General features: G+C 47.7%; 1 protein-coding gene across 1 annotated transcript in view; it reads left to right on the top strand.

The window, feature by feature from the left end:
• The first annotated feature begins 779 nt into the window (after window positions 1–779).
• The window catches only part of LOC140389248 (EEF1A lysine methyltransferase 3-like), a 29,690-nt gene continuing 18,777 nt past the window's right edge, over window positions 780–11,692 (top strand). The window contains exon 1 of the mRNA XM_072473424.1: window positions 780–838. The gene's annotated coding sequence lies outside the window, so the exon portion shown is untranslated. The remainder of the gene's footprint in view (window positions 839–11,692) is intronic.

Below are 11,692 nucleotides of genomic sequence, written 5' to 3'. Positions count from 1 at the left end.
TGGTCCGACTTTGGCTGGCGCGTCTTCGCCGAGTGGCGTCACAGCAGAGCACAGAATATCTCAGGTAAGTCCTCTTAACTTGCCTCTTTGGTCATAGTGCAGTTAGGATGGCAATAAGGGCAGAGATATGCTCCTCCTGCAGGGTGTGGGAGCTCAGGGAGAATTCCGTTGTCCCTGATGACCAAACCTGTGGGAAGTGCACCGGGCTGTAGCTCCTGGGAGACAGGGTTAGGGAGCCGGAGTTGAGCTGGATACACTCAGGATCATCTGGGATGCTGAGCAGTTATAGTTAAGAGTTTTAGTGAGGCGGTCACACCTAAAGTGGAGGCAGAGAGGAGCTGGGTGACCACCAGGATAGGCAAAGAGAGCAGGCAGAGTGCACGACACCCCTGTAGCAATTCCCCTCGCGAACAAGTATGCCGTTTTGGATACTGTTGGGGGGAGTAACCGTTCAGGTGAAAGCAGCAGTAGCCAGATATGTGGCACTACGTCTGGCTCTGGGGCACAGTGGGAAAGGGTAACAGTGAACAGGACCTTATTTATAGGGGACTCGATAGTTAGGAGGACAGCCAGGACATTCTGTGGGCGCAAACGGGAGTACAGGATGGTGTGTTCCTTCCCGATGCGAGGGTCAACGATATCTCAGAGTAGCTACAGAACATTCTCAAGGGGGAGGGAGAGCAGCCAGAAGTCGTTCAGTACGCTGGCACAAATGACATAAATAGAAATAGGGATGCGGGCCTGAGGAATGATTATAGAGAGCTGGAAAAAAGGTTAAGAAGCAGGACCTCGAGGGTGATAATCTCTGGATTAGTTCCAGTGCCGCAAGCTACTGAAGGTAAGAGGGTAAGAACAGAATAACATGACAGATTAATGAATGGCCAAAGAATTTGTGCACAGGGCAAGGATTCAGATTCTTGGATCATTGGGATCTTTTCTGGGGCACAGATGGGCCGTCTAAGAAAGACTGGTTGCACCTGAACTGGAGGGGGAACAATATTCTGGGGTGCAGATTGCTAGTGCTACATGGTAGGGTTTAAATTAGATTAACAGGGGTGGGATCCTCAGCAGCAGGGAAGCAAATGAGAAGCTGAAAGCAGAGGCAGTACTCAGCAACGGCAAGCTGAATAGGCATAATAGCCAGGAGCACAACATGGAGTGGGGAAAACCTGCTGGATTAATTAGGATGTATTTCAATGCAAGAGGGCTGACAGGTAAGGCTGATGTACTCAGGGCATGGATAGGTACATGGGATTGGGATATTATAGCCATATCTGAAACGTGGCTAAGGGAGAGACAGGACTGGCAGCTTAACGTTCCAGGGTATAGGTGCTTTAGGCGGGGCAGAGGTGGAGGAAAGAGAGGAGGGGGAGTTGGTTTAACACAGTGGGCTAAACAGCAGGCTTGTAATGCAGAATAATGCCAGCAGTGTGGGTTCAATTCCCGTACCGGCCCCCCCGAACAGGCGCCGGAATGTGGCGACTAGGGGCTTTTCACAGTAACTTCATTGAAGCCTACTTGTGACAATAAGCGATTATTATTATTTTTGATTAAGAGGAGCATCCCGGCAGTAGTCAGAGATGATATAACCGAGGGATCATCCAGCGAGGCTTTGTGGGTGGAACTAAGGAATAAGACCGGGAAGGTGACCTTATTGGACTTGTGCTATAGGCCCCCAAATAGTCAGTTGGATTTAGAAGAACAAATATGCAGGGAGATTGGGGAGACTTGTAGGAGTATCAGGCTTTCCATAGTAGGAGATTTTAATTTTCCTCTCACAGACTGGGACTGCCACAGTGTTAAGGACTTAGATGGGGTGGAATTTGTTTAGCGTGTTCAGGAAAGGTTCCTCAGGCAGTGTGTGGTGGATCCTACTCGAGAAAAGGCAAAATTTGACCAACTCTTGGGAATTAGGGCAGGGTAAGTGACAGAGGTGACAGTGGGGGACCACTTTGGGCCAGTGACCACAGTTCTATTCATTTTAAAATAGTCATGGAATGGGACAACACTGGTTCACAGGTGATGGGGTAATGTGAATTTTGATGGAATTAGACAGGAGCTTGCAAGGGTTAATTGGATAGTTGTTTGAGGGCAAAGGGACCTCCGGCAAGTGGGAGGCCTTTCAAACTCAAATAGCTAGAGTTCAGGGTTGAGAGGTTCCTGTTAGGGTCAAGAGCAAGGCTGACAAGGAAACCCTTGGGGACAAAACATATTGAGGTTTTGGCGAGGGAAGAGAAGGAGGCATGGCTCAGGTACAAGCAGCTGGAATCAAGGGATTCCCTGCAGGGGTACTGGGGATACACGAGTACGCTCAAGGAGAAAATTAGGAGACAAAAAGGGGGCATGAGGTAGCTTTGGCTGAGAGGATTAAGGTGAATCTAAAGGGATTCTTTAAGTATATTAATGGAAAAAGAATAGCTAGAGAGAGAATAGGGCCCCTCAAGGACCACAGTGGACAGATATGTGTGGCACCGCAGGAGACGGGCAAGGCTCTCAATGAATATTTCTCCTCTGTGTTTGCCGTGGAGAAAGACGTGAAGACTTGCGAACCTGGGAAGGTTAGTGGCGATATATTGGGGACAGTTCGCATTACAGTAGAGGAGGTGATGGGCATATTAAAATGTGTGAAGGTGGATAAATCTCCTGGCCCTTACCAGGTATGTCCAAGAACACTGCATGAGGCGAGAGAAGAAATTGCGAGAGCCCTGGCTGAGGAATTTGCATCATTGTTAGCCATAAGTGAGCTACCAGAAGACTGACGGGTAGCAAATATTTTGCCCTTATTTCAGAAGGGATGCAAAGAAAAACTTGTGAGTTATAGACCGGTAAGCCTAACATCTGTGGTAGTTAAGTTACTAAAGTCGATTCTGAGGAATATGACATATAGCCAGTTGGAAAGACAGGGTTTGATTAGGAGTAGTCAGCACGGTTTGTGCATGGGAGATCATTCCTTACAAATTTGTTAGAGCTTTTATGACGTGACCAGGGACGTTGATGAGGGCAGGGCAGTAGACATAGTCTACATGGACCTCAGTAAGGCCTTTGCTAACGTTCCACATGGTAGGGCTCTGGAAGTTTAGATCACATGGAATCCAGGGAGAGCTGGCAACGTTGATGTACAATTGATAATCGGAAGCAGAGGGTAATGGTGGAAGGACGCTTGTCAGACTGGAGGCCTGTGACGAATGGTGTGCCTCAGGAGTCAGCGTTCGGAACATTGCTGTTTGTTATCAATATCAACGATTTGGATGAGAATGTACAAGGCATGATCAGTACGTTTGCAGATGACACTAAAATAGGTGGTATTGTAGACAGTGAGGAAGGTTAACAAAAATTTCAACAGGATCTTGATCAACTGGTGAAGTGGACCGTGAAATGGCAGTGCGAGGTGTTGCATTTTGGAAAGTCAAATCGAGGTAAGACTTTCACAGTAAATGGTAGGAACTTGGGGAGTATCGTGGGACAGAGGGACCTTGAAATTCAGGTGCACCATTCTCGAAAGGTGGAGTCACAGGTAGATAGGGCAGTGAAGAAGGCTTTTGACATGTTGGCCTAAATCTGGCAGGGCATTTAGAATAGAAGTTGGGAAGTTCTGTTCCAGTTGTACAGGACCTTGGTGCAGCACTTGCAGTATTAGGTTCAGTTTTGGTCGCCTTGCAATAGGACAGATGAACTTAGAGCACTTATTAGTTCTTGGAATTATGTGTTGTGGCTATCACAGAAACGTGGTTAAAGGAAGGGCAGGATTGGCAGCTGAACGTTGCAGGATGTAGATGCTTCAGGAGAGATAGAGGGGGATGTAAAAGGGATGGGGGAGTGGCATAACCGGTTAAGGAGAATATTATAGCCGTACTGCAGGGGGTCACCTACGATGGCTCATACAATAAGGCATTCTGGGTAGAGCTCAGGAACAGGAAGGGGGAAATCACAATGTTGGGTGTTTATTACGGGCTCACCAACTGCCAGCGAGGGATAGATGAGCAGATAGGTAGAGATATTTTGAATAGGTGCAAAAGTAACAGAGTTGTTGTGGTAGGGGATTTTAATTTCACCTATATTGTCTGGGACTCACTTAGTGGTAGGGACTCGGATGGGACAGAATTTGTAAGGTGTATCCAGGAAGCATTCTTGATGCAATATGTAGATAGCCAAACTAGGGGAAGGGCAGTACTGGATCTGGTATTGGGGAATGAGCCTGGGCAGGTGGTTGAGGTTTCAGTCGGTGAACATTTTAGGAGTAGTGACCACAATTCTGTATGTTTTAGGGTACTTTTGGATAGAGATGAGGGTAACCCTCGCGTTAAGGTGTTAAACTGGGGAAAGGCAAATTATGGTAACATTAGTCAGGAATTGAAGAATTTGGATTGTGTGCGGCTGCTGGACAGTCAACATCGGACATGTGGGAGTCTTTCAAGCGACAGATGATTAGGATTCAGGAAAAATCAAGTTCCTGAGAGAACGAAGGATAAGTGTGGGAGGTTTAGGGAGCCTTGAATAACACGGGATATTATGAACCTAATCAAAAAGAAAAAGGAGACTTTTGTACGATCGAGAAGGGTGGGGACAATCGAAGCTGTTGAGGAGTATAAAGAAAGCAGAAATCTACTTGAGCAGCAAATTAGGAGGGCTAGGAGGGGTCATGAAATTCCTTGGCAAGTAGGGTTAAGGTTTTTTTATTCATATGTAAAAAGCAAGCAGGTGGCCAGGGAAAGGAATTGACCACTAACAGTGCAGGGAATATATGTGTTGAGCTAGAGGAAATAGGCAAGGTACAAATGAATACTTTGCATAAGTGTTCACTAAAGAAAGGTACTTTGTGGAAGAAGATTCTTGGGTAGGGTGTGTGGACAGCCCGGATCATGTTAACATCGAAAAGGAGGAGGTATTGGGTCTTTTAAAAGACATTTAAAAAGATAAGTCTCCTGGGCCGGATGGGATTTAACCCAGAATACTGAGGGAAGCAAGGGAAGAAATTGCTCGGGCTTTGACTGACATCTTTGCATCCACATCGGCTGCAGGTGAGATTCCAGAGGACTGGAGAATAGCTAATGTGGTACCGCTGTTTCAGAAAATGAGCTGGGATAATCCTGTAAACTATCGGCCGGTGACCCTCAAGTTGGTAGTCGGTAAATTATTGGAGAGAATGATCAGGGACAGGATTTATACCCATTTGGAAACAACTGGACTCATTAGCGATAGGCAACATTAGCGATAGGCAACATTAGCGATAGGCAACATTAGCGAGAGGCAACATAGTTTTGTGAAGGGGAGGTCGTGCCTCACAAACGTGATCAGGTTTTTTGAGGAGGTGACAAAGATGATGGATGAGGGGAGGGCGGTGGATGTTGTTTACATGGGCTTCAGTAAAACCTTTGACACGGTGCCGCATGGCAGACTGGGACAAAAGGTCACACGGGGTCAAAGGTGAGGTGGCAAGATGGATACAGAACTGGCTCGGTCACAGAAGGCAAAGGGTCGCAGTAGAAGAGTGTTTTTCTGAATGGAAGATTGTGACTAGTGGTGTTCCACAGCGATCTGTGCTGGGGCATCTGTTGTTTGTAGTATACATAAACGATTTGGAGGAAAATGTCGCTAATCTGATTGCTAATTTCGAGGATGACACCACGTTTAGTGGACTGGCAGGCAGCGTTGAGGATTGTCAGTAGGTACAGCAGATTGGTGAACAGAGAATGAGGTGATGCCGTCCTTTTCTACATTACCTCAAACGACGAACGTTTGCCTGATGAGTATTTATACCATCATTAATATAATCCTAAACTAGAAGGAAAAGTAAAGGGTGTAATTTAAGGGTCACAGAGTCCTAGTCATAGAGTCAGAATTTTATAGCACAAACTGAAGCCCTTCAGCCCATCGTGGCGAGCTGGGCATCACCCACCTATCTACTCTAATGCATTTTCCAGCGCTTGGTCCGTGGCCTTGTATGCTATGATGCTTGAAGCGTTCATCCAAATGCTCCTGAAATGTTGGGAGTGTTCCCACCTCTATCACGTTTTCAGGCAGTGAGTTCCACATTCCCACCTGTGGGTGCAAAAGATTTCCCCCAAACCCCCCTAAATACCCTGCCCAATACCTTAAATATATGCCCTCCTTGATATTGGGATGGAAACATTTTCTTTCTATCTCCCATTTCGATGTCCCTCAATATTTCGTACACCTCAGTCAGGTCCCTGCTCAGCCTTCTCTGCTCTAAGGAAAACCACCCAGCCAAACCAGCCTCTCTTCACAGCTGAAATGCTGCAATAAAGACAATATCCTGCTGAATCTCCTGAGGCCCTTTCTGCCACAATCATATCCTTTCTATAGTCTGGTGACCAGAACTGCACATGGTTCTAGCTGAGGCTGAACAAATATTTGATACAGTTCCATCATAACCTCCCTTTTCTTACATACTATGCCTCAAATAATAAAGGTGAATATCCCATATTCCTTATAAACTGATTATCAACCACTCCCAATGCCTTCAGGAAAGGATTAACATGGACTCATTTCCCTCTGGCCCTCTGTACTTTCTCGTGGTCTTATTGTTCATTGTGTATTCCCTCGTGTTATTCGTCCTCCCAAAATGCATCACTTCAAACTATTCGGGGTTACATTCCACTTGACACTAAATATCCTGCCCATCTGACCAGCCCGTAAAAATTGCTCTATAATCTCAGGCTTTCCTCCTGGTTATTTACCACACTCGGACGTCTTTTGTCAGGCAAGGCAGAGGAGTTGATCTGTGGAATGCCCCTCCTGTGTGACGTGGGATACTGACAGATCCAGTGTCTAGGGTGACAAAATGTGTTGGTAGTGACTCCAGCTGCAGCTGCTCAAAATGCATGTTTAAGAACTATGAGTGGAGTCTCTGGGGAGCAACCACAAGGCTGAGATCTTCATCGGTAGCACATATGGTAATATTGTCACGCTGCAGTTGAAGACAGCACAGGCAGAAAGGAAATGGGTGACCGACAGCTGGAGAATAACTACGAGGCAGAAGGTGCCGGGGACCATCTCCCTAACAGGATTTCTGTTTTGGATACTCCTGGGAATGTCTTAAATGCACCAGGGTGGAATGGTAACAGACAAAAAATCAGAGATCAATAATGATTTAAGGGAACAGATAAACCGTTCTGCGGGCACAGACATGATAGCAGGGTGACATGTTGCCTCGCTGGTCGCAGGTTCAATGATGTGTCTGCAGACATTCTAAATGGGGTAGGGGGACAGTGTGAACAACCAATGGTTATGCTTCATATCAATACCAACGACATAGATAAGTGGGATGAGGTCCTGAAAGCGGGATATAAGGAGTTAGGAAATAAATTCAGAGTTGTGGGAAATGAACCGTCGCATACCATTGCAACCGGTCCACAGCAGACGCCATTTCCCTGGCCCTATACTCATCCCTAGAGCATCGCAACAACAAGGACTCCTACATCAGACTCCTATTTATTGACTACAGCTCTGCCTTCAACACCATATTCCCAACCAAGCTCATATCAAAGCTCCAAAACCTAGGACTTGGCTCCCCACTCTGCAACTGGATCCTCGATTTGCTGACCAACAGACCACAATAATAATAAATAATAAATCGCTTATTGCCGCAAGTAGGCTTCAAATGAAGTTACTGTGAAAAGCCCCTAGTTGCCACATTCTGGCACCTGTTCGGGGAGGCCGGTACGGGAATTGAACCGTGCTGCTGGCTTGCCTTGGTCTACTTTAAATGCCAGCGATTTAGCCCAGTGTGCTAAACCAGCAATCAGTAAGAATGAACAACAACAGCTCCTCCACAATAGTCCTCAACACCGGGGCCCCGCAAGGCTGTGTACTTAGCCCCCTACTCTACTCCCTGTACAGACACGACTGCGTGGCAAAATGTGGTTCCAACTCCATCTACAAGTTTGCTGACGATACGACCATAGTGGGCCGGATCTCGAATAACGATGAGTCAGAATACAGGAGAGAGAGAACCTAGTGGAGTGGTGTAGCGACAACAATCTCTCCCTCAATGCCAGCAAAACTAAAGAGCTGGTAATTGACTTCAGGAAGCAAAGTACTGTACACACCCCTGTCAGCATCAACGGGGCCGAGGTGGAGACGGTTAGCAGTTTCAAATTCCTAGGGGTGCACATCTCCGAAAATCTGTCCTGGTCCACCCACCTCGACGCTACCACCAAGAAAGCACAACAGCGCCTATACTTCCTCAGGAAACCCAGCATGTCCACATTAACCCTTACCAACTTTTACTGATGCACCATAGAAAGCATCCTATCTGGCTGCATCACAGCCTGGTATGGCAACTGCTCGGCCCAGGATCGCAAGAAGCTTCAGAGAGTCGTGAACACCGCCCAGTGCATCACACGAACCTGCCTCCCATCCATTGACTCCATCTACACCTCCCGCTGCCTGGGGAAAGTGGGCAGCATAATCAAAGACCCCTCCCACCCGGCTTACTCACTCTTCCAACTTCTTTCATTGGGCAGGAGATACAGAAGTCTGAGAACACGCACGAACAGACTCAAAAACAGCTTCTTCCCCACTGTCACCAGACTCCTAAATGACCCTCTTATGGACTGATCTCATTAACACTACACCCTGTATGCTTCATCCGATGCCAGTGCTTATGTAGTTACATTGTATATGTTGTGTTGCCCTGTTATGTATTTTCTTTTATTCCCCTTTCTTCTCATGTACTTAATGATCTGTTGAGCTGCTCGCAGAAAAATACTTTTCACTGTACCTCGGTACACGTGACAATAAACAAATCCAATCCAACCTGATGACCAAGCATGAATCAGCATCGGGGGTAGGTGGGGTGGAAGGGGGTGAGAATAAGTGGGTAATAACGAATTAGGAGTTATATTAGGATATCATCTGTCGGTCCTGTGTTACCTTTCAATGCCTGTCCTGCTGCCTGTTCTGACACACGTTCTTTGGGGTGGCTGCTGCCATGTTACTAGAGCCTTTGGGATTTCTGTTTAAATTGGAGTCTTTGGACACTGGAGAAGTCTTTCCTTTCAATTGGGCTGGTCCAAAAACATCCCCTATAGGCTCTGTGGCAGAATCTGTGATGTTGGTTGATAGACATGGCAAGCAGCCAAGCAGTGTCGATAGGATTTTCAACCTTCTGCTATCGGAGCATGTGGTTGGCGAAACCAGTGTGTAACTTTCAGGAAAGAAGGCATATCTTCTGGAGAGTGCCATCTTTTGTTCAGTTGTGTGCGGAAAACCAGTGGGCAAGTATCCTGAAGACGGCCTCTCTCTTTCTCTCTCTCTGTGCTGGACGACTTTAAGGAACATTCTCGCCAAATCTGTGAAGGGCTTCCTGTGTTAAAGGAGCACAGACAGCCAACAGGAGTGGGAAAGAGATGGAGTGTGAAAATACAAGTTTTCTCAAAGGTCAGTCACTTTCGAACTGTGTGTGCCAGGGGCTGAAGAATTAAGGCATAAAGTGGGGGTATCTGTGATAAAACCACCAGAGTCTTGTACAGAAAACAGGCCAGTAAAAAAATGGCTAAACTCCAGGACCAGAGCTGTATTGTTCTCACAGGAAGGTGAAAGCTCCATCTGGTGGTAGAAAGGCACAAGCGCACCGGCCTGTAATTCCAGTGTTCAGCACCACCTGGTGGCCGGTGACGAGAGCTGTACTGATCTGAACTCTCCGGGCTTAGCTCTCATCTCAGACCTCTACCCCTTCAATCCCTGTTTTATATTATTCCCCACTGACCCTTAATTTGTGGCCGTATTGTGTGTGTTCCTCGGTAGAGGGTGGGACAGGGTCTTAGGATTAGGTTGTCTGGGAGACTCTTAGCCTGCTATTTGCTTATATCTCCATCTTTTCTCTTTTTTATTAAACAACAATTTGTTCATGTTTTACTTATAAATCTGAGGCGGGGCAGGATTCTCCGACCCCCCGCTGGGTCGGAGAATCGCCGGGGGGGGGGGGGCGGCGTGAATCCCGTCCCTACTGGCTGCCGGATTCTCTGGCGCCGGAGATTTGGCGGGGGCGGAAATTGCGCATCGCCGATCGGCGGCCTCCCCCCCGGCGATTCTCCGGCCCGCGATGGGCCAAGTTCCCACCTGTTTTTGCCGTGTCCTGCTGGCATAAACCAAGGTAGGTCCCTACCGGCGGGACCCAGCTCCGTGGCCGGCCTCCGGGGTCCTCGGGGTGGGGGTGGGGGGCACGGGGCGATCTGGCCCTGGGGGGTGCCCCCACGGAGGCCTGGCCCGTGGTCGGGCCCCACCGATCCGCGGGCGGGCCGGTGCCGTGGGGGCATTTGATTCCTACATGCCGGCCGTGTAAGCCTCTGCAATGGCCAGCGCGAAGGTGAACCCCATTGCGCATGCGCGGGGATGACGACAGCAGATGCTGACACTCCTGTGCATGCGCGGACCCGCGCCGGCCGGCAGAGTCCCTTCGGCCACGCCTGGCGCGGGGCACAAACCACTCCGGCGCCGTCCTAGCCCATGAAGGTGCGGAGGATTCCGCACCTTTGGGGCTGCCCGCTGCCGGAGTGGTTCCCGCCACTCCACTGCGCCGTTTCTGCCTGCCCCGCCAATTCACGGAGAATCCCGCCCCTGGTGTCTGTAACTCATTGAGCAGTCAAGGGTTAAAGATCTTCGGAAAATACGAATTATGGGTTAATTCCCTTACGTTGGGACTCTGGGGTCTGTGGGCTGGAATTGACCGTACACCCGCCCATGGTGTCATAACATTTACATCCGAGTCAGAAACCTGTGATTGGAATGGATAATAATACAACACTGGAACTAGTATTCCTAATATGAATCATGGGCCCGAATTCACAAAGAGCGTGTCACATTTTCACATGATGCCAAGCGAAAATGGAAAGTTAAATCATGACACGTAAATGGGAAATGATAGAATGAATTAGGAAAAGATATTTAAATGAGAAGTACAATGTGCGTAATGTAGGAAGATACAAAATGAATGATTCACGTTATTGGGGAAGCAGAGACATGGTGACATTGTTGCTGGGCTAGTAATCCAGAGATCCAGGGTAATGCCTAGGGCCCTGGGTTCGAATCCTGGCAGAGTGAAAAATATACCTGGCATTAAAAGTATAAAGATGACATTGAAACCATTGCTTATTGTCGTAAAAACCCCATCTGTTTCACTAAAGAAATCTTCCATCCTGACCGGGTCTGGCCTACATGTGACTGCAGACCCACCCAGAGATGGGTTGACTTTTAATTGCTCACAACTGGAATGGCCCAGCAAGGCCACTCAGTTCATGGGTAAATTGGGATGGGCAGCAACCATTGGCCCAGCCAATGACGCCCACACCCCAAGAACAAATAAAAAAAACACACTCCTGGAATAGTGTTGAAATAGGATGAGACTCATGGAGACCCAGGAGTTATAATGGAGTCAAGATTCAATATGTCTTTCTAATACCGAGCAGATTTAAACAAGGCAATATAATTCCAAACCACATGCTCGAAAAATGTAAGTGGGAATATTGATCAAATCGCATCATGCATTGCCACAGTCAATCTGGAATACCATGTCCAATTCTGGTCGCCCAAAAGTAAGATGCGGGCGATACTGCAGAGACTGATCTTCAATGTAAGGGATGAATGTGGAAGTTCCAGCCAGAGATTGAGGCTTCCATGTGATATTTATAAACCCAGAACATTGCTTGTAACAAAACTTCCGGTATCAACC

Source organism: Scyliorhinus torazame, chromosome 14 (assembly GCF_047496885.1).
Source record: "Scyliorhinus torazame isolate Kashiwa2021f chromosome 14, sScyTor2.1, whole genome shotgun sequence".
Lineage (NCBI taxonomy): Eukaryota > Metazoa > Chordata > Chondrichthyes > Carcharhiniformes > Scyliorhinidae > Scyliorhinus > Scyliorhinus torazame.
This window is presented reverse-complemented; position numbering and strand designations above follow the sequence as displayed.